Raw genomic sequence first — 20,738 nt, 5'->3', positions numbered from 1 at the left:
AAAATACAATTTTAATTTTTAAGAAATGGCAGCATCTTTGATTTTGAAGGCACTTAACTTCCAAAGCAATTTGCGATGTTTTACTGTCTTAAATACTGACAAACAGAACAATCAAAATGGTTCTTGCTTCATACTTGAGGATGGTAAGGATCAAAAGTTTGAGCAACTTGTCTAAAGTCATCCAGCTGGAAATGAAGTTTGAGACGTGCTTCTTCTGATTTACAAAATCTAGTATTTGTCTTATGCCATGTTTTTTTTTTTTTTTTCTCAAAACAATTTCTAAGAGAGCAGATGGATGACCACAGTCAGCTTGGCTAAAATCCCTCAATTTGGAATTTCAAATAGCATGGTCCATCCATGGATATCTGCATGTACGAAAAGATCAGCCGGGTATGAAATAGTCCAGCGCACTAATTCCTTTAAGTCTTATAGTAAATATGCCTGGCCATCAGAGAGACAGTTTTCTAAGCAGAGGTCTTAGGCACCCAAGCAGAGGAAATGCTAATTCTAAACCTGCTCAACACCGAGAGATGTGTGGGTGGATGCATTTGGGGCCAGAAGCACTGCACAATGTGGAAAGATGGACGTGAGATCGACCTGTCTTCCAATACTCTGTTAATCAGGAGAAGTTTAATCTTGGACATATCCCTTAACATAAATCGAATATAAAAATTGAGGCTACAAAATAGAAACACTTTCATTTCAATACATGCAAACTATGATCCCGTATTTCCACGAAGACAGCAATAGTTCCAATTAGTCTTTCTTGCATGAGAAACAAGCGAATGCATTTGCCAGGTTAATTTAATATTTCTTAGGCATACGTCAGGAATATTATTTTCTTTCCAGCTGAAGATTTTTCAACTGAATCAAAGGCATAAATACTAAAATTCACAAGGACCAAAACTGGACCTATGGGTTAAATTCGCCTAGTCCACGTTGCACATTTTAGCAATGTTTATGTAAAGGGAAGGAGCTCATTTTATTTATTGAAATGTTTCTGGGCCAAGAATTAGGTAGCATCTACTTTTATTCATTCAAATCCTGTGATCTTCTTAATGGTCAATAACATGAATTTTAACGAATAAGTTTCTATTTTTCCCAGCTCTAAATGTAGTTATCCTTGAAACAGAGGGCAAAGTTCTTACAAAGGCTAATTTACCAAGAGAAGTAACTCTCAAGTAATAAATTTAAGAGAAGCTTGTTTCATTTGGACATAACAAGACACTTCCAGTTTGATTAACTGAATACAAATGCCCCATCATTCCTTAGATTTGCAGTCCATGGATTCTAAAACAGATTTAACCACTACCTGCTACGTTCAATTAATTATTATTCTATAAATATCACCTTTGTAAAACAAGGCCAGTCACCACCCATGACAACACCTAATCCAAATCATGTTTTGCAGAAAAGTTGAAATTGAGATTCTTGTTGAGAGGATTGCCATGTATTGAAAGGCAGCCATTTAAAGGTTATACTACATATAGTTTGATGAAATAAAATAGAAAGGAAACGGTGAAAATTAAGGGAACTTAGCAGAGAGAGGATGCTTATTTTTATAAGTATGTTGCTTTATGAGGGATCTGTGCAGACTGCAATTTACATATTCATTGCGCACGTTAGTAAACAGAACGGGGCCCGGATCTATGATGGAGGGAGGCTGTAAAATGATTGGCTAACCACTCAACATTCAGGAGTGTGAGAAGTAGATGTACCACCTCGTCACCCCGAAAGAGACTGTAAAACACTGCGGCACTGGTTCCATCTGAATTTCAGCTAACAGCAGACATAGATCTGACTTTCTCCTTTAACCATCATTTTAAATGTTGTTGACTTAAGCAGTTCATCACAGAAGGTGCAGGAAATGTGATTCTCGGGGCAAGAAAGAAAAGGTTCCCACACTTGGTACTTTATCATGGTGGAACCCTGAGTGACTCAGCCAGGTTGCAGAAGGGGACAAGCTTGTCTCAGGCGTGCTGCTTGTGGACTTCCTCTTCTTACTTGCAATTCATTTTAAGTCATCTAAGGCCACTCTTCATTGACATAGACCACTAGTTCTCAATCGGGGTGACTTTGGCCTATAGGGCATGCTTAGCTATACCTAGAAATGTCTTTGGTTGTCACAACTGGCGAGTGGAGGGCTGTGCTACTGACATCTAGATTCAAGGTCAGGGATCCTGCGAACCATCCTACAAGCGCACAAGGCAGCTCCCCAGAACAAATAATTATCTGGCTGCAAAACGTCAATGGCGCCAAGGCCGAGAGATGCTCCCGGTCATCCTGGCCGAGCTCTGCCTGGCTTTCCTTTCCATCGGTGATTTAGGAACGGGGCGTTAACTTAGTAACTGTAAACGACATGCACCTACACAGAGACTCCTTTCGATCTAGCCTTTGGCTGTTTGCCCAATGTCCCATGCCCCAAGGGGCGCAGGCTGGGTTGGTGGCCAAGAGCACTGTCCAGCATTTCTCCCGCCATGGGCTTGTAGGGCGGGAAACACGCTGCAGTGCCAGACTGCCCCGGGCTCCTCCCCTCAGTCACTGTCCCTGCCCTCTGATCACCGACACCAGTGTTGTTCCCTGTCATGGTGGCAGCCACATCAGGCCAACGGGTATTTCCAAGGGTCCCTAAAAGGGGCAGAGCCACTTCTGGGAAGGACACACCTGGACATCTGCTAACTGCCTATCGTGTTGAAGTTCAGAAGCCCAAACCTTAGATTTGGGATCTGGACGCCATTTTTTTCCTATCAGTTTCACCCTTATTGACAATCTTTTTTCCCATCTGAAGAATGTTCATTCCCTAATTCCAGGCACTCGAAGCTCTTCAGATCGGCTCAGAATGTGTGCTGTAGACAGTGGTTTTTAACATTTCAATATTGTCACCATCTGTAGCCACTGATTAGAGGAATGCAAAATCATTTTAGTGGGTAGTGGCTAGCATTTTAAAAACAGAATAAAATAGCAAATATTAGAGTTTCTCACACATACCAACAACAAGTATTTTTTTTTTCAATTTCGATTCTTTTATAAATACATACGTATATTTATGTATGTCCTGAAATGTGTTGTAAAATGTATTTTTAGCTGTGGCTCTTAATGAAAATAGACTAAAGCTACTAGTCTAGACAGATACCTCGGTTCCCCACCCAGATCCTGAGAGTAACAGAACTTATAATTTATTTCTCTCTCTGTCTCTGTCTCTCTCCCTCTATCTCTCTCCCTCTTTCTCTCTCCCTCCCTCTCCCTCTCCCCCAATCCTTGAGCACACACACCCACATCATATTAACAGTAAATAAAAATCCCATTCCACTGAAGAACCTTCTAACAAAGCACATCTCATTTACATGTTTCAAACAAGAGTTGCCATCAAACTCAGGAACACATGAGATTTGTCCACGCTTGTTCTACATGCTACAATTAGAAAATCCTTGAGGCATATCTTACATCTACTCTTGGAAAAGAGAGCAGGAAATGCCACAGCAGTCATCAAACAATTTTCATAACAGGAGAGAATAGAGAATAACACCACCAATCACTGGGCTCAGGGTAACAGCTCGCTAGCCACACCTCTCTGGCTCTCCCAGCTCTCCAAGCAAACAGACCTGCTATTGATGCTGGGCCCATTACTTAACCTCTTTGAATAACAATCTCTTCAGCCATAAAATAGAGATACAAATGGATATATACTGCCAGCCTTTCAGATTTGTTGTTAAGACTAGAGAGAATGCATGTGAAAGGTGCTGGAAGAGTATCTTACATGCCATAGGCTTTCGACAAATGATTATTCTCAAATCCACATTTTCATGTATTTTCTCTACTTCTGCTATTGGAACTTCATTCAACTAGAGTTTCTCCATTATTCTTTTTCCTATTTATTTTCAAAGTCCCTCAAGAGGAGCAGGAAAGAAGATCACCACAGTATCAACTATTCGACATCAGAGTTCGCGAATGTTGGCGTGCATTTCTATCTCTTGGAAGTCTTGTTAAAACACATTTTCTGATCCAATAGATCTGGCGTGGGGCCCAAATTTTTCATTTCTACCAAGTTCCCAGGTGATGCTGACCATGCCCTCCCAGAGATCACTCTTAGAGAACCACTGCACTACATGGACTTTCATGATGACTAATGCAATGGTCATTATAAGAGGAACTGGCCAACCACACCTCACCCACTGTGAAAGCACTGGAACCAGCCAACCCAAGGTCTCAGACACAGGTAAACAGAAGCTCCCGAGGGACAGAAAACAGGAGCCTTATTGCCATAACTTGCTGAGTCAAACTCAGGCCAGGGTAGCTGCTCCTAGAATGAATGAAAAATGAACAGAAGGAAGAGATTAACCCCCTGTCCTTATGTCCCAACGACTTCACTGTCAAGCACCAAAGCAAAAATAAACAGGCATTGTCTCCCCATTTTTGGAGTAAGTAGCAAAGGTCAGTCTTTGCTCATCCACTTAAGAAAATGTCTTCACGGCTATTGTTTATGGTCCTTTCTGCACAAAGCTTACTACCTCTTTATTCCCAGTTGTCAATACAAAGACAGTCACCAAAACTGATGAGAGGCATAATTCTGTTTTCCTTGCAGAAACTTCTTATTTTTCCTGTCCTCAGAAAACCTCAGTTTTAGAAAAGAGATGAGCTTATTCCTCACAGGTAATTTTTTTTTTTTTCACAATCTCTACTTCATGAATAACCCCCAAGGCCACCCACAGGATAATAAAAATCTTGCTTCTGTAAAAATAGGGGATGGACAGAATTATATAGAGGGAAATTTGGTACATTATACACCATGCTGTTGAGATCTGATGGGCACTGAACCTTCCAGATGGACATGAAATTAGAACTTGATAAATCATGGGATTTCCAGTTAAGTTAGAAGTGTCAAGATGAGCATGAGGCCAATTTTTAGAAAACAGACAAATGATACAAATGATGCAGAAGTTGAAGTTTTTCAAGGAAGGCTAACTCACCGGATGGATGGGACACACTTATTCGGGAGGCCGAAATGCCCATGGTGAGAGGGGTCAACTTAGTAGCTGTTGGATTGTTCTTCTCAAAAAATCAAACATATCCGAATCCCATGTTGACTTCGGAGACATAACGGATAGTGCTAGAAAATGCAAACACCCTGGCCCTAAGGATTATCAAAACCCACCTAAAGCACACTTCCTGCTGCTTCTACTTCTGCTGATCCTTACCTAGACTCATACTGTCTGCTGTGGTAGCCACGAGTCCCTCATAGCATTTGAGTCTTTGAAATGTGGCCTGTCTGAATTGAGATGTGCCGTAACTATAAAATCACTGGGGTTTTAGAGCCCTTAGTGCAATAAAAAGAATGTAAAATATTTCAATAATTTAAAAAATATTGATAGATGTTAAGATGATCTTTTGGAAATACTGGGTTAAATAAAATGTGTTATTCATATTTATACCTCTTTCTTATACCTTTCTTAAAGTGCCTGTTCGAAAATTTAGAATTATCTATGTGGCTTGCATTAGACGTATATGTTTAATTACAGATATATTGAGATATCATTTACATACTACACAATTACCCTTTTAGAGTGTACGACTCGGTGGTTTTTAGTACATTAAGAGTTGTGCAATTATCACCATGTTCTATTTTTTATGACATTATCGTTACCCCCAAAATAGCCCTGTACCTACTAACAGTCATTCCCCATTCCCCTTTCCCTGTAGCCCATGGAAACCACTTTCTGTCTCTATGGGATTGCCTATTCTGGATATTTCGGATAAATAAAATACAATTTGTGGTCTTTTGCGATTAGCTTCTTTTGAAACATGTTCCAGGTTCACACATGTTGCAGCATTTACCAGTATTTCATTCTTTTTCAGGGGTGAATACTATTCCATTCCAGGAACAGACCACCTTTTTTTGTTTCTCTATTCATCGGTTCATGGACATTTGTGTCATTTCTACTTTTTGACAGTCACGACTTAGACAGAATTCACAGGAGCGGCACAGACTTGAACTTGTCAAATCCACAGGGACATTATGGCTTCATTATTTGTATCCACCATGTTGGCTCTCTGTCCCCTGGATTCCTCATCCACATAAAGGCCCAGCTGTCTTCATGGCAGTGTTTATAACGACACTGCTCAAAATGAACAACTATTAATAATTATTCTGAGATTATAGGCAGGAACCAGGACTGGGAAGCACACTGTGACTTATAGCCACCCTGCCTATATTCCATTTTTGGCACACTGGTCGGAAAGCTTGCTCTAGGAGCCATGCCTCCCTGGAAGGAGCTCATTACACTGTGCCTGGCGACATCCGAACCATCCAAATTCTTGTGGCCAAAGGCACTAGGGAGCTATACATTCCCAAACTATTTTCATGAGTAACGTCACCTACCCGTGTCAAGTCTCCAAATCTATGTTTTCATTAAAACCATCATCTTCTTAGATGGAACTTCTTGGAGACGAGTGGGGGAAGGTCTTAACAATTAAAGCCTTGTCGTCATCGTGGTGACAGCCTTAGAACTTGGTAGCTGACATAATAGTTCTCCAATGAGTTAAGAGACCATGTTCAATAATTTATTCCAGTTCTTTTCCCAAATGCTCAGTTTTCAAAAATAAATCTCCTATGTGCCTTGCCACACACTCTTTTCCTTTTCCCCTAGCTTCTCTCAGTTTGCTCCTTTTCACCTCTAAATAATGCACAAGGCCATGGCAGAAAGCCCCGCCTGACCAGCCTATCATTTTGCATCCTGGGAGTCTCATGCTCCAGTGAGGGAAGAGAGCGTGACATTAGATGATCCTTTTGTAGTGTATTACTTGAAGGAGAAAGAAGGGGCAAAAGGCAAACAAACAAATGAAACAAATGATAATTTCAACAGACATTTTCTTCTCCACTTGTGTATTTAGCTATTTTTAATTTTAATATTTGGACTTTTACAGGCTGAGCAGAGCACACAGCCTCCTGCGGAGACTTCCTCTAAATTATGGGGTTTTTAAATGTGCAATTTGGGCATCAGTTTAAGGCCATTCAACTTATCTCCAAGATTTCGCAGACAAAGCCATGCAGCACTTCATGGACTTACAAATTATGCCCTGCGCTTCCCCCATGAGCTACCCCGCGAGGACTGGCCATTGTATGTTTACAGTTGCCTCCAGCTGGGCTTTCAACGACACAGTGGGAGGGGGCTGTTCTGTAGGGGCTGCTTTCTCTCTGGATCCACGGAAAGCTCATTATTATTATTATTATTATTATTTGCAGATACACACAAATAAAATGGAGAGGAGATAACCACCGAATGTCCTAAATGAGTGACAGGATCTAGAAAACAACTATAAGAAGAACTGATACTTATTTGGGGGTGGGGGATAGGGTCTTCTATCTCTTTGATTTCTGTTATGAACTGATATCTGTGCTACCCACGCACACCGATTCACATGTAGAAATTTGAACCCTGATGAGATGGTATTAGAGGATGAGGCCTTTGGGAGGTGGAGCGCTCATGAACGGGATTAGCGCCCTTATAAGAGACCCCAGAGAGCTCTCTTGCACCTTCCACCATGCGAGGAAACAGCTAGAAGATGGCCATCTATGAATCAGGAGGTGGGCCGTCACCAGACACTGAATCTGACGGCACCTTCATCTTGGACTTCCAGCCTGCAGAATTGTGAGAAATATTTTATTGTTTATAAGCCACCTAGTCCATGGTACTGTTATAGCAGCCCAAATGACCTAAGACAATTTCTTAACAGAGTCCTATCTGCCATCACCCCTCGATCTGTTGAAATCAGCCACTCGTAGTATTCTGCAGTGATGACGTTCTTCTAATGTTTCCTTTGCTCACTTCCTTGTGGATTCTGTTGACTACCCTCTCACCTGCCCCCACTGCGTGCTTTCCTTCTCAGTGGTCTGTACCTATGGATCTCTGCAGAGATGCCCTAGGAGCAAGCTTTGCCAATTACTGCAGAGAGCCACAAGTGCCCCTTGGCCAATAACTGAGAGGCACAGGGAATATCAAAGCCCAGCTACTCTGCCACTGGTTGAGACACATCTGTGGAATGTTCCTCACATTCCAGATTGAATTTCAGATACACGACAGATTATTTAGTATGTCACATGCTCACAGCAACCCGCCGAGGTAACCATGCGCATTTTACAGATGAAAAAACTAAAGTTGGAAGAAGTCTAGTGACTTTTTTTTTTCTTCTAATTTTCAATCTGGAATATAAAGCTCTTTTTTTCTTAATTGAAGTATACTCCAGTGACTTTTCAAAGGTCATACAGGAGTTTTCAGTTTTCTGACTCATACATGGACCTTTTTACTGTTTTGTTTTATCTCAATTTCTTAGAACTCTGCACTTTTCACCTTCCCTGTTGGAAAAGCAAAATTACCAAACTAATTCAAACTAAGGTTCCAATGGCCAATAGCAATTTGGTGCGTTGAACTAACTCAGAATGTGGCATTTTAACAAACAATGGCTTTATAGGAATATGAGAATTGTTCCCATTGGAAATATCTCATCTGCTGATGGGTGACCTTCTCCTGACCCTCCTACAGTATAAGTGACCCATTTCCTTTGCCTTTCAATAAGGCTGGATATAATTTCAAGGGTTATAATAGAGAAAAAAATGAACTGAGCTCGGGACTTCATGAGTTCAGAATGTAATAATAAAACAGTTATAGTTGCACCACGGGCTCCTGCTGAGGTTATTTATATCTGTTTCCATCGGAAACAGTACACAGAGGAGACTGGATGCTCGGCTTCTGAGGTCCTTTACATATGGGTTTAAACCCCACTACTTCGCGGCTAGAAAGTACCGAGTCTTGCTAAGTTTCAAGAACTGTAAAAGGTCTCAGATTTGACTCTATTTGCCAGCTAACAAGTTAGTCTGCTATAGTGTCATGTTTGTTTGCAGATGACACGAGATACCTGGGTCAAAGAAAAAGGAATTTACTACTTATAGGAATCACAACGGCCAGCGTATTGGCATTTGTGCCAGTTCCAGAGCCCTAATTCCTATTGTCGGACACAGCGAGGGGCAGGTGACACTTAAACACACTAGGTTATGAGACAGGGACCTGAACTTAGGGGACCTGGCTACTTCACAATTGATAATAGAGCCTGCATGATCTTTGTCCTGGAGAGAGATCTTATCTTCATGATATCGGACAATAAACAAACCTTTGCTCTGGATGGAGTCGCTGTCACTGCCGTCTGAGTCTGTTCACTGTACAAACATCCTTGTCGAGAGAGTTCAAAAAAAAGGCTGTCAGTGACTCTGCTCGTAAAACGCAGACATGTGAGAGGCCCGCAGGGAATGGTCTCCCAACACCAAGTCTTGCTTCCCTTGCATATACAATGGGAAAAATGATTTCTACCTCACAGAGTTCCTCTTCACCTTCTGTGTAGAAAAATCCCCATATTCTGAACAGTTCTGTGTCTTGCCCGCTCCATAATGGTTCTATAATTCCACATAACTAAAATCAGCAATGGAAGTAGAAATTGCCTTGGGTGTGGTGTCAGAATCCCAAGTTTTGTCACTGAATCATTAAGCAAATATGTACTGAGCACCAATGACTTACGAGGCTCTGTGTGAAGCGCTAGATTAAACCCAAACTGTCCGGCTTAATGTAACTTCTCTTACAGAAAGAGTTCCTGAAGCTCTCGACTAATAATAGCTATATATTCTCCATGTTGTTATTACGAATGATAGCCATATAGCTCTGTGAATATAGTATCGTCCAAATTGTATTAATGGTCCAAGGAGGTGGAACAATTCTATATCCAATCCCAAACTGCATGAAAGATGATAGAGAAAGTAAGGGTACTTCATTAATATTCTGCTCTTAGATTTCTAATTTCATAAAGTCTTTGTGTGCTGTGTCTGCTTCAACCAATTTTTTTATAGCTTTATTAAAACAGTAGGAATATTTCCCTCATAAGGTCATTTGAAAATCTTTTCTGGATTGGTTTGCTGACATACTCAGGTGTTAAATAATATAACTGAATATAATCCAAAACGCTTTTATTCTTTTTAGGAATGGCAAATCAAAAGATAAGAAATCTCCAAGGCGACAAGCAGGACTGATTTATCAACTTCTCCCCTTATAGTTTAGGTAAAAGATGCATGTAAGTATCCACTGTTTTTCACTAATAAATTTTGATCTTGGATCCTGAACAGAACCCACAAAATAACACTTGATTCTATTTTGAAATTACAAGTACGCAAGGGACTCTGAATGCATAATATGACCTGTTTCTCAGTGAACCCTTGGTGAAAACTAAAATTTATAAACTTGCAGAAAAGATTCACTTGAGTCTCAAAACTTTATATAGCAAAACTTCAGAGAACCAAGTGTAACAAGAGCATCATGAAAGGAAAAGACGCAAAGACAGATTACCTATGGGACATAGATGGAGATGGACCAATATCACATTTCCTATCACAGCAGTAAATGCCAGAAAACAATGAAGTGAAACTCTTGAAGGGATGAGTAACACTGAGACAGTTTTTTTGGGGGGGAAAAAAATCCTAAGACACCAAAGCATCATCCAAAAGTGAAAGTGAAATAAAGATATTTTGGACACACTACAACTCAGAAAGTTGCCACCGATAAACCACAACTGGGGGGGATAAGTCAAGACTCATGCCAGCAAAGCCAGAATAAATGAAAAAGGCAAGAAATGAGAAAGACAGCCAGGGAGAAGAAAGAATAAAAGAAAATGAGTGGCTCAATCAAAATAGTCACTGTCTGGAAAAGAATGTGTGTGTGGCGGGGCTAGGATGGGGGGTGGGTGTAATCATAAGCTGGAATGAAAATCCGAGAGTTCAAGCAATACTACATTAGGGCTTGGAGGTAGGTTCCAGGATGGGAAAATACAGGAAAGGTAAATTGGCTCCCATGGGAGGGCAAAGGTTAACTAACTTTAGATTTTGCAAGAAAGATATTAGTGTGCTTGTTAATTATTAAAAAGGTGAGCAAAAAAATAATAAATATGGATGTGTAACTTCCAAGAAGTAGAAAACAAATTCAATCAACTTAACAAAAGTCAGAAAATATAAAACAGAAAAATTAAGAGAGAAAGAAGATACAAGAATTAAGTCTAAATGATTCAACAGCCCTAATAAATATAAATCAGTTAAACTCACCTATTAAAAGACAGATATTCAAATTTTCTAAAAAACAGCATCAGTGTATTAGGAGAAAATTATTTCTTAATTTTAAAGATCTGATTTCATACCCATTACAAATAGAAATAAAAAGACTTCAAGTCCCAGATGTTTGAACCAAAATGTATGTCTAAATCACTCATGGTTAAAGAAGAAAAATAAATATAATATTTAGGACTAAATTTTAATGAAAGCCAGTCCATATCAAAATTGTGAAATGAACTAAAGCAGTACTTTATTTTCGTTAAAAACAAATAAAAAGAAAATAAAAATAAAGTGATCAACTCACAAAAGTTAAAGTACCAAAAGAATCAAGATGAAAAAAATGATCAAAGAATTTCAAGTGGGAAAAAAATAACCAAACAAACCACAGTTGTTCAATAAAACTAACGTTGGGTCAATGAATTTATTTGTAACGAAAAAAATAAACCTTTAGAAAGAGGGAAAAAAAGACAAGGCAAGAATAATAATATTAAAAGTGACAGGTATACTTTAGATGCTGTAGTGATTTCAGAAATCATAAGAACACTATATATAATTTAGAGCCAATAATTATGTAAAACCTAGTAAAATTCTACAAAGAAATAAAATATCTGAAAACCTTAATAGACGATTGAACATAAAAGCCATTGAACCAGTAGAACACGTCCTTCCAAACTTCCATAAGTCTAACGATGTTACTGAAGACTTTAAGCATACTTTGACTAAAACAATTCCTATCTTTCAATAAATACTTTACTTTCCGTCAAAAGATGCCAGCCTGTCAACTTGTTTCAAGAGGCTAGTGTAACTATGAAACCAAAAGCAAGGAAAAATAACATAAGAAAAAAAGACCAAACTTATTTATGAATTCAAATATAAAAATAATCTTAATTAGGCAGAAAGAGTATTGACTATAATTTAACATCTAATCATAAAATAATTTATAGCAAACTAAGAAAAAAGGAAAATTCCTGAGTCAATAAAAAAGTGTCTACTTAAAATGTACAGAAAATAACCTATTTAGTAGTTAATTTTAAGATGTATTCCAATGAAAATCTGGAAATAAAAGTATCTGTTGTTAGCATACATATAACAGATATGCAACACTCTACTAGGGACTCCAGCTAAAAAACTGATTTAAAAAATTAGTAAATTAGTAAAAGGTTTTAGGATCATAAAAGAAAGAACACTATTGGCATTATTCAAAGATAATATACTAGTCGAGCTCATCAATAAATAATTAGAATTTATATGAGATGTCAGCATGTGACTAATGACAAGACGAACATATAACAATTGAAAAGATATCAAAATCCACATTCTAGCAAGCTAGAATATGTAACAGAAAAATAGATTCCATTTCCAATAGTAAGAAAAACTAAAATATCTTGGCATAAATCTAATAAAAATTTCATGTTATGAAGAAAACATTTATGAGGAACCAGATATGAGGAAAAGCATAAGATGTTAACAAGTAAAAAGATGCCAACAGAACACTATGTTCCAGGGTAGGAAGGATGAACTCTGTGAAGAGGTCAGTTTTTCTCAGTTATTTTTACCAAATCCCCATTCAAAACAGACTTTGGCTGGCATTTGGCTAAAAAAATCTTAAAATTAACGAGGGTGGGTAAATTTGCAAGAATAGCGATGGCAGTTTTTAAAAAGTGAAGTTTGTATATAGAGTTTCATATTCGTACCATGATTAAAGTGTGTACCTGGACCTTGTGATTTTCCCCAACTTCTACTCCATCCCTCCTCCACTGTGTAGCCACCGTGCGCCTTGGGGACCCATCCTTGCACCATATGTGGTCCTGACTGGTATAGACTGGTCAAGCCCATCTCATCACTCTGTAGGCATGAGTTTCAGAAGCCAGGTCTAAGCCAATCTGGGTGTGGAATTCCCAACCCAACACAGGCTGCTTCAGGAAAGGACGTATGATGTCATTTGGGTCAAGAAGAATGGAGAAGTGTCCTGGGAGCTTCTAGAAGGATCTCACTACCAAAGAGTTAAAGGCAGCAATGCATTATTTTCTTTGACCTTTTCTGGCAGATTTGTGGACAGGACTGGACCGCCATCTTGATGTCAGAGTGGGGATGAAACCTACACTGAGTAGAGCAGAGCTGAGACCATCACAGAGGAACAGGGTTGTAACCACTGGATTGGGTCAATACTACAATCTTTATATCTATCTCTAGAACTTCTAATTTGACAAAATTATCCTCCCGATACAATGAGTGTTCAGTATTCACCACAGGGAGTCCCTAAACAGCAATTTCTCATGGGGCCTTTAAAAAAAATTTAGTTCATATAAATTAAAGCATACCCATTAGGAAACACAGCTGTGTGGAAATGATGCTGGTGAAGACAAGGGCCTGGAGAGCAGAGTTCCACCATGAACTTGAGAGCTTCTCTGCATGGCTTGCCCATCAACCACACTCTCTGAAATTTTCTCCCCTTAGCATGTGAAGCTTGTCAACTCCTGAACACACCTTGCGCTGTCTAACCTCCAAGCTTTTAAATAAATTTACACTACGCTGCTGACTAGGAAGGCCCTCGCCCTTCTTCTCTCCACCTATCAAGTCATCTTCCTCCTGAAAACTCAGCGGAGGTTTTGCTTTGTTCACAAATACAGCCCTGCTTTCTCAGGCCACTCATCTCTCCGCTTCTCTGAACTTCTGTTTAGGCTGATGTAGCAAAGTTTACACTCAAAGATGTATTGCCAGGTGGTCCTTTATGCTGTTGCTAAGACCGTTTATCGTTGCTTAACTTTTGAAGTATCTGTCCTCTTTCCGAATAGACTGTAAGCTATTTGGGGACAGGAAGCAAGTCGTACCTTTATGGCCTTTTGTAATCTAAACATAGTAAGTTCTCAGAAAATATTGTTGATAGAATTAAATTTATATCTTTTTGCACCATTTGCGTTCTATCCAGATTTTTCATTGTATTTAATATCTTCAGGCCTGAATCCACTCCTGGATACATCTAACTCACCTCCAAATTCTACAACCTGCTCGCTCCGTTTTGATTAGTTAACTCAGAAGATGCAGCTGTAAATTTTGGTCAATTTCTGGAGAGTAATATCTCCCCAGTAGCAAGAGGCCAATTCAGTCTCCACATTTTCAGATCCGAAGAAGTCATTTGTACCCCAGGGCAGCAATGTGTCCATGGGGCAGAGGAGATGACAATCTCCAGGCTGTGTTTATAGCTTAATCTCCTTTCCACGCCAGCAGAAACAGATTGCTTTTTGCTCTACACTATTCTGTTCTGCCCATGATTTCATTGACGAAAACTAGCTCTAAGATAATAAACTTCTTCCTTGCTCCTGGAACCTTAGCTAGCTCGTCAACACTGGTTTTGTTACTGACAACTGTGATAGCTCAAAAGTTAACCCATAAAGCATTAAAGGACTATTTGGGATACTACTCATAGAGTCATTACAAACCAAAATGAAAATGACTAATACTTCCAATTAAAAGAATGATGACGAACTGAAGAGTTGATTAAAAAAAAAAAGAAGAAATACAAATAGCTTATAAACATATTAAAATAAGGCAACTTCATTTAGAATTAAATAACTGTGTGATACTGTTTTTCATTTAACAAAACGTATAAAGATGTTATTATTTGATGATGGCTAGGAAATCATAAACAAGAAAGAATGTAGGTAGGAGATCACGTAGATATAATTGTTCTGCATAGCAGTTTGCCAATAGGTCTCAAAACCTTTAAAACTGTGCAAAGCCTTTCACTATGAATTATCATTTCGAAGAATGTATTATGAAAAAATAAACAGAATTATGGTCAAAACATCTAATAATTGACATTTATAATTGAAAAAATCAATATGTCCATCAAAATCAGCTAAAGAAATAATGCTACAACTTATACTAATAGAAGGAAATGCGAGATATGAGATGTTAAGGAGAAAGAAAATTAAGATCCTTACATTGTCAAGTCAAGCATCAAGGGATACTCCATTTGTGAAATAAGAAGCAAAGGATTAAGCATATTATTTAAAGTTTCAAAGATAACTAATATAGGAATCGAGAATGGGCCTCTAACTGTATTGGGAAGAAGAGAATTTTAATTTTGAAAGAGGGAATTACATGTGTGTACTCTCAGGAATGAAATGGGGCAGGATGGGGCATGATGGGGAAGTGTAATAAGTTCTATGCAGCAAAAGGTAGAAATACAAAAGAGGATACTATGAGAAAAAAAAAAAGCTCAAAGAGTTTAATAATAAGTATCCATTTAAGAAAGAAGGATGAGATTTTCTAATGTGGATGTCAAGAAAATTAGATTCACATTCATTTTCAAAGCTCCTTCGTCTTATGAAATGAAAACATTCAATAAATTTCTATTGGATGTCTACTATACTTTAGACACATGGAGATTCAGCAGTGAACAAAACAGGCAAAATCCCAGCTCGCCTCAAGCTTATATTCTGATTAGCAGAGAAGATGGAAAATAAACTAGTAGATACGTGGTATTTACTAGGCAGCCTTCTAAGGTGACTCCCAATGAGCTCTATCTCCAATAGGATAAAGCTTCAAGTCCTTACATAATCCACAACCCCTCAATGTGGACTAGACTGTGTGGCTTGCTTCTAATGATAGAATTCCATGAAAGTGATGGGATTTCACTTCTGAGATTAGGTTTTAAATGATTGTGGCTTCCATCTTGCTGGCACTCTGTCATGTTATCTTGGTTGCTCACTTTGATGAAAGCGGCTGCCATGTTTTAGGCTGTGCTACAGAGAGGCTGATGTAGCACGAAATGAAGGCAGCCTCTAGCCCACAGCCAGAGAAGACCTGGGCCAGCAGTCCAACAACAGCCATATGAATGATCATGGAAGCAGAATTTCACCTGCTCCAATTAAACCTTGAGACATCTGCAGCCTTGGTCCACACCTTGACAGCAGCTTTGTGAGAGACCCTGAGCCAGATGGCTAAGCTAAGATGTGTTGAGATTCTTGACTCGCAGAGATCATGTAATTACAAATGTTTGTTTTTTAATGTTGATAAGTTTTAGGGTATTTTGTTACATAACAATGGGCAATCTAAATATGGTACGTTAGATGTTAGGTGCTACAGATAAGGATAAAGAGTCTAGCAGGTACTAGAGTGGAAGTAGGGTTTCTGTTTTATAAAGAGTGGTCAGGAAAGGCCTCTTGCAAGGACCCATCTAAGGGAGGTGCTGAAGAGAGTGTGTCTACGCCATCCTAGTACCTGCAGGAAGTGCTTTCCAAGACCATAAAGTGTCAGACCAGATTAGGCACAAATAATCCATTCTTTTAAATGGTCTGATCAGAACATGAGCAAGTAACAATTGCTTCTCACCAGGAAGAAATTCAGTATATAAGACAAAACTAAAGTATAGTCAAAATTATCTACCACGCTGATTATTATAGGTACTTTGGGGTATAACAACTGTGCATAGTAATTCTTACACAGGCTAAAACTTAAGAACCACTGAGTAAGGAGAAAAAGGCATGTGCGCTCCAATGTTTGGGCAGGTCTTTGAGTAACCACCAAATCTCATGTGGAATAGAAATGGGTGGGAAATTCTCAAATGTTTCCGTTTTACTATTTGGTTTATTCTCTTTTAGTTATATGTCAGTGCATTCTTAATGCATGCTATTAAGTTTTGAGGTATGTGTTAAATATTGGGAATCTCACTTCGCATATAGTAGGTAGTCAAATATTCAACGGGTATGAATCGAGATCTTGCTTGTACAGACTCACATTCACATGGCCATTCAAAAAGATGTTGAAAAGAAGATCACCTGTTTCCTCTCATGCCATCAGATGTCATGCTTGTGTCCTTTCCCCGGGTCTCATGAACAGTTACATATTCATATGGGATGCACACTATTTTGCTTTTTATCTATTTTGTCCCTCCTAGTATCCTTCAAGCAGAGAGCATATCTTATTATATATACATTACAAAAGCCCCCCAAACTGCTAGGCACATAGTAGGTTTTCACTAAATGCTTGTATAAATGAATGAATAAATGGATTTCAGATGTGTTCCTAAAAGCCAAAACTGAAAGTTATAGCTTTCTTAAATATAATTTTAAGATGTAATTTGATTTGTAACTCAAGGCTAAAACTGAATTTCTTTATACATTTTGAATATAAATACTCTGAACCCTGAAAGCTTATGGAAATATTTTTCAGAAAAACCAATATAAGCAGTCAAAAGCTTCAGAGGAAGTTTTTCATTTAACAAAATACATCAGTAATGCCATTTTTTCTTAAAGACAAAGTTATAAATGTCTGAGATGATAGAAAATAAAGCTTGACAAATTTCAAGATGAAAAAGAAAGAATGAGTGTAAAAGGACTGGCCATATCATAAAAAAAAATGTGAAACTCGAAAGGGTAATTCATTAATCAAAAAGATGGCTCAGCAACAAACTTATTTTCACCCTTGTCATTTAGAGCAACATGTTCCGACTACTGGTGAAGCTGGCCTTGGCGCCAGAAGAGGACACAAAACTAGGCGCTAAGACTTGTATTAGTCTTTTAGAGGGTAATCATACAAAGAAAACATCGCTCACCCATTCCCTGAACATATACTAACTGAGCACCTATAATAAATACAAAATTTTGGCTTCAAGGACTCACGAATAAATAAATAAATAAATAAATAAGATGATATCTTTCCCTCAAGACTTTTCCATCTAGCTTGGGAAACTGACATGTGAAGAAATGAACAATGGAATTAAAGGGAAGGCAGGGCTAACTGCTAAGAGTCAGGCCACTCGAGACAGGAAACTTGGGAGATGTGTATCTTCTTTCAAAACTTGCACACAGTGTGGGTTTTGTCGAGTGGTGAAAGTACACAACAACTTTTGGGAATTGTAAATGATTTGCTATGGAAAGAATACAGAAATTATTATGATGGAATTATGGGAAATGAGATTGTAAGAAGAATAACTCTTAGTTTTGTTGCATTACACTCTACTCCAGTAATTTGCCCCAATAAGGCAGGCACAAGACAACTATTATCAACTTAGAATCACAGTACACAAAAGGCATCAGAGTCGTATGTACTTTCGAGGTGGCAGAAGAGAGACATGACACTCTATACTTTTGAAAAATATGTACGAACAATAAGTAGAAAAAAACAGAGGACAATCTCCATCAACTTTGAAGGAACTATACTCCAAACTACAAAAATCAATTGGAGGTCAGTCAAATGAACTGAGCAGAAAGGAAAAAAGTTAAAGCTAGGTGCTTTGGTTGAGGAAATGGGGTGCTAATGGTAGAAGTGAGCATTTTACCTCTTCAGAATTCCAAAAAGTTAGGACTCAGAGGCACCGGTCACAATGGACGGAGGGGTGAGGCAAAAGGCTAGAAGAAGGGCACATGACTGAACAGTAGGAAGAGCTTTATTCAGCTGGGCCTGCATCCCCATGGAGTGTAGTCAACCAACCATCCTTCCTCACCTGATGGAAAGCCAGGAGGTTCTTCAATAGAAAAGAGTAAAACTGAAGAAGGATCTAATTTATACTTCGTAACTAAATCCTCAGAGAGATAAAATATAGCCATGCACTATTTCTCAGCAAAGTACTAGAGGATGTGCTCTATCATAAAGAAAGAGTAAATAGAGGCAAAAATGAGCTGGCATTCAGGAGAAACAGAAGTTCCATCACCAGTGAAGGAACAAAAAGGAAATGTATAGGATGATGGCAAAATGAGAACTATCTTAAGATGTGAGCTCCTGAGTAGGCCTAAGGACAAGCCACCCAAGAGTGCTGTAACTTGAAGGAATTCAGGGAAAAAAATGAAACTGATCAATCCTCAGACATGTTAGAACCTGGGCAAAATTGTGTTGAGAGTATTATACAGAATTATTGGGTTTTATCAAGACTTTTTCAGATAGCGAAAAAACAAACGAACAAAACAAAACAAAGCAATTATAAAAACAAAACAATCGTTCAAGAAAGGAAATGTAATCATTGTATGATACCTAGCTTAGCAGGGAACAAGATTTACATAATTATTATCATCATCAAAACAATCTATATGGATTTAACAAGAAGTGAAAATGTGATTAAAATCTGTCATAATAAAAAGTTCGTAGACAATGTCTACATTTGGATGAACAAAAAATATAGCAATTTAATCATTATTCTTAAGAATATACTCCTAAGAAAGAAAGAAATAAGCAGAGTTAAATATATTTGCCTCCTGGGAGCAGACAAGGTACAAGAAAAGAGGTAACAGCTTTTGGTTTTACGTTGCAAGCGCTTTAGTACAGTCAGACTTTTCAATTTGATTGAAAGAAAAATAAGTAGTATCTTTTTCCAGACAGGACTCAAAAACCATTCTGTTTTTGGTATGAACAACCTCCATTAGAGACGGCGCCTGGATATACAGAGCCTTCACCATGTGGCACGTACAAGACAAGTATTATCAACTTAGAGGTGATGATACCACGTGAGATTGGCAAGCCCTTGGCAATGTCCAGGGAGACTGGTGTCGTCATTCCTATATATCTTCCCCTTTAAGTGCCTCAAAGAGACTAACTGGCAATTTGACTACATTCACTTCTGCACTGTTCAGTATCGTAGCTTTTCTCCATCCTTACATTTCCTCATCACTCATCTATCTACTCATCCTGTACTTTAGCTTCTTAATGTAGTTACACAGTACTGGCCTACCCAAAAAGAAATATATATGCACTGGTCTAAGTCTTTATTTCAGCTCATAAAATTACGATTGCTTGATTTTATATATTTTTTTTTGCCAGAGCGAGAAAGATGAGAATAAAACTCGGAGATAAAAAGGGCTCATTATGAATATGGAATTTTATATTAAGGAGATAAGACATTCTTTAAATATATAACGACAAAGTACTGGAGAAGCATTTCAGCAACCAATTATCCTTTACATCAAAACAAAATTAATTTCTAAAGTGTTTAAATATAAGCGAGTTTATACGTATACACATCATAATAATAGCTGATGTTTACATTATGATTATAATGTGCTAGACATTGTCATGAACACTTTACATATATTAATTTAGCTAACCCTCACCATCCGATCTACAACATAAGGACTGTTGTTGTACTCATTTTCAGAGAGATGAGACACAGAGAAGTCATGTAAGTCAACCGAGGTCATACAGCTGGTGACAGCCAAGTTTCTAACAGAGTGAAAAAATACACAAAACTCTATAACTAAGAATCCCAAGGAATAGAGATAGGATTGAAAACATTTATTTGTAAGTCAAAATTCCAGCGTCCATTACAAGACCAGAATCTGAGAGATGGCTTCCGGAGGAAGTGAAATTAACAGTTAGACGGAAGGAGAGTTTCTCATAAACGACCAGCAATCTGTGATTATGGAAGGGCCTATGGAGTTCCTTCATCACTTCTTTTCTTTTCCTTGCTTTCTGGTATTTCTGTTTCATTTTTGTTTTGTTTGCGATGAGGTGGGGTCAGTATACTTTGCACTGGAGCTTTTTCCTAAGGCCTACTGAAGGCATAGAAAGGAAGACGGTACACAGAGGACCTCCTTAGGGTCAGCAGCTAAGATGAGAAAGAATAAAAAGGCCTTTTGCAAAACAAGGCTGTCCATATTGGCTCAAA

General features: G+C 38.4%; 1 protein-coding gene and 1 long non-coding RNA gene across 12 annotated transcripts in view; one reads left to right on the top strand and one right to left on the bottom strand.

Moving 5' to 3' along the window:
• LOC107497612 overlaps window positions 1-8,151 on the top strand; it is a 130,239-nt gene extending 122,088 nt beyond the window's left edge. For 6 of the 9 annotated variants that reach the window (XR_004952899.1, XR_004952894.1, XR_001593861.2 and 3 more), the window contains one exon: window positions 3,885-7,228. This is a non-coding gene — a long non-coding RNA (uncharacterized LOC107497612). The other 3 variants (XR_004952897.1, XR_004952895.1, XR_004952893.1) reach the window with 3 other exon arrangements.
• The window catches only part of FRMPD4 (FERM and PDZ domain containing 4), a 455,926-nt gene that overhangs the window by 198,368 nt on the left and 236,820 nt on the right, over window positions 1-20,738 (bottom strand). The window lies entirely within an intron of this gene.

Source organism: Rousettus aegyptiacus, unplaced genomic scaffold (genome assembly GCF_014176215.1).
Source record: "Rousettus aegyptiacus isolate mRouAeg1 unplaced genomic scaffold, mRouAeg1.p scaffold_m13_p_9, whole genome shotgun sequence".
NCBI lineage: Eukaryota > Metazoa > Chordata > Mammalia > Chiroptera > Pteropodidae > Rousettus > Rousettus aegyptiacus.
This window is presented reverse-complemented; position numbering and strand designations above follow the sequence as displayed.